At 35.8% G+C, this 3,301-nt stretch overlaps 1 non-coding gene across 1 annotated transcript; it reads left to right on the forward strand.

The window, feature by feature from the left end:
* Nucleotides 1–752: 752 nt before the first annotated feature.
* On the forward strand, nt 753–825 carry Trnar-ucg (transfer RNA arginine (anticodon UCG)). Its single transcript has one exon. It is a non-coding gene; the product is annotated as a tRNA-Arg (tRNA).
* The last annotated feature ends 2,476 nt before the right edge of the window (nt 826–3,301 follow it).

The following is a 3,301-nucleotide window of genomic DNA, read 5'->3' on the forward strand; positions in this document are numbered from 1 at the left end:
CGCTCAAATCTTGCTTAGAAAACCGCTCAAAAACCGCTCATTTCTTGCGGTGATTTTTGAACGGTTTTTCCAGCAAGATTTGAGCGGTTTGTGAGCGGTTTTTGAGTGGTCTTCCCGGGTCGAGGTCCCAGACTCATGTCCATACTTTCGCGACAAAACTTTGGCATGTCCAGACTTCCCAGACCAAAATTAGTTCAAAAACTTAACAAACTTTGTTAAGTTTCCCCCCTTTCAAAATCAATTTTGAAAAGCTTATATAACATTGTCATATTGCAAAGAAATTTGGCGTGGTGAAAAAATCGACAATTGTGAACAAATTTGTTCTTCATACTTTACAGCGTAACATCACGCATTAGCCGTAATAACACATAAAACAAACATAAAACTCGGTGTTTTGAAAGGGGGGGGACTGGAAAAGAGCCCAAACTTTTAATGTTTGGATCAATGAGTTGACAAAAAACCAATTTCTACATCCCACGCCCCCCCCCTCCCCATACCAGCATCATCGAAGTCGGCTCTTTTTCCTTCCCCCCCACCTGCAAATTTTTACATGTAAATTTGTTGACTACATTGTTGAATAGATTGACTACTCGTAAAACCACTCGTTACACTAATATATTGAAGGTCGTGTGAGGTGGGGGGGGGGGGAGGAAAAAGAGCCTCGAAGTCTTTTAGAGATGCCAATAATGACGTCAAATGTTTTGCGCTTCAGAATGTTAGTCTATATTTCAGATGTTAGTCTACTTTTTCAGGGCAGCATGGCCTAACGGATAAGGCGTCTGACTTCGAATCAGAAGATTGGGGGTTCGAATCCCTCTGTGGTCGACTTTTTATTATTAATTCTTGCGCGGTTTTTGAGCGGTTTTTTTAGATAAACCGCTCAAAACCGTTCAAATCTTGCGCGGTTTTTGAGCGGTTTTTTTAGATAAACCGTTCAAAAACCGCTCAAACCGCTCATTTTGAAGCAAGATTTTGAGCGTAATTGTCTAAAAAAACCGCTCAAACCGCTCAAATCTTGCTTCAAATTAGGTGAAAAATCTCGACTCGGGTTGACGTCCCCGTGATGTTGCAATATATACGACCATTTGCATCTATAAATCTCATCTTGTAGGGCAGTGGTACTTTTGCGGTTTTACTCAACAAAATTCTTCCACTTGCTGTGTCGCCCAAGACTTGAAAACTTAATTCAGCTTTTCGCGATTTTTATCCAAGCCCAAAATTTCAGCAAGATGACTCAGAACTGGTGCTAGCATGTGAGAGGAGCACGTTATATAAAGCAGTTTTGTGTAAACTAAACGGAAGTTTTCACCGGTCAAATTATAATAAGGAACACCATCAGATAGAAACAAGCAAAAGTTTGAATTTGGCTTTTCAAAGCCATTTTTACAAGAGCAGCCGTTATTTTTGTCTCTGTGATAATAGCATACGGTTATCTAAACTCTATTTTTTTCGGCAAGATGAGGCTGATGTCGAGTAATCTTTAAAAATTGACTGATCAAGTAACAACTGTTCTTTGACACAAGAGCCTGTGACACAGGAGTGAATCAAGTCCGTCCAGATTTTCTACGCTTGGCTATATAATGAAATGAGAAACCTGATTCAGACGTGAATGGCCCCTGAACAGTGTTAACTTAAACACTCTGCCGTTCAACTCGATGGATTGGCTTGTTTTCGCATTTTTTGCACAGGTAGTTTCATAACAAGTTTTCATACTCTATTATTTTGTCGATTTAGAAAAGAATCTAGGCTTGAAGTGCTCTTTTTTTACTAAGCTATCATTGCTGGTTGACTGCTTAGTAATCTACTCTAAGTTATAAGTCTCACCTTAATTCACCTAGTTTCACCTAAATTAGTTAGAAAAGAGTATGAATTTTTATAGTGCATAGTTGAGTACAAATGATTTAACCAATTAATGAACAACTGTCTTTAGTTCCAATGAGGATGGGGTCAAAACCTAGTTTTTATCTTTGAACTAACACTTCGTTTGCCTGTAGTCCGCGTCTAGATTGCTGGTTGATTTGTCCAGCTAATGCTTCTCAGAGTATTGGGTCATCAGTTCGTTTAGATCCGTGCTGCTGCTTTCATTTTTCGTGAACTTATAAAAGTTCTAAGATTGTTTTTTAATAAATTTATAAAATAAAAAGGAACGAAAAAAAAATTATTCCGGAAAATGTTAACTCGACTGAGCGAGTTGAACTGAGAGTGGAATAAAAAAATTATGAAGATTTTAGACAGGCCCAATTTTAATGCAGGAATAATTCAAAGTACTTGTGTCTGATTCTAACCTTCATAGACTTTGTTTCATTGAATATGTTTCATCTTCTAGATGTTTGGAAAGTTTTCAGTAGTCTCATCTTTGAATTTTTTAAAATAAAAAGCCGTTATTCATTCCGTCTCTGATTTGTTGGTGTTTTTTTGTGTTTTTGTTCGGCTCCAAAGACCGGGTGTTTATCGCTCTAATGTTTGCTTTTCAAAGCAGAACATTTTAACCGGCCAGTTTTTAAGGCGACACACTTTTTCTTTGATATCGGACAAAGTAATCTGTGGAAAAATATTTAATGTTTTAAAAGGAAACCAGCGTTGAAAGAATGAAAACAATCGGACTAGTATTCAAAGGGTTGACAAATTAAAAGTAGAAAGGAGTCCACTCTAACCTTATGTAAACAATTAGAACAATAAACTTTTATCCTCGTGTAGTATTTGCAATACTTCAATTTTCAATCTGATTCTATGAAAAATCGTCATTCCGATTGAATCGAGCAATTGATGGTTTTAACTTTACTTTCATTGTCCTCTAAACAGCATTAAAAAATTAAACTTTTTCGTGGCATCGAGAAAACCCTTTTAAAACTTGTAATTCAAGTGTAACTAAGTGCTAATTACGTTGTAAAAATTTGTTTAGAATCAGACAACCTTCATGCTTATCAACCTTGGATTTTTCATTAGTTTGCCTAGGGTGAAATCAATGATTTTGGATTTGAGGCTCAAATACAAAAAAAAACACAGCTGAACAACATGTCATTTTTTTGTATCATTTTCATCATTTTCAATGCTAAACTAAACCGTTTGTTCCCATGATTTTGTTCTTACTTTTGAAAAGTGTTTCTGAATTTTGAAAAAAAAATTCAAATATCTGTGCTTGGTGTGATTTTTGATTCAAGTTGAAAAAAGCAGGGATATTTTTTGACGATTAATTTCTACATTGAATTATGGTTTTTGAAGGATTTTTATATAACAAGAGTCAGGAACATTGGTTCATTTGTGCCCAAAAAAATGGAAATAATTATTCTAAAATTGAGTT

This window comes from Symsagittifera roscoffensis, chromosome 4 (genome assembly GCF_963678635.1).
Source record: "Symsagittifera roscoffensis chromosome 4, txSymRosc1.1, whole genome shotgun sequence".
NCBI lineage: Eukaryota > Metazoa > Xenacoelomorpha > Acoela > Convolutidae > Symsagittifera > Symsagittifera roscoffensis.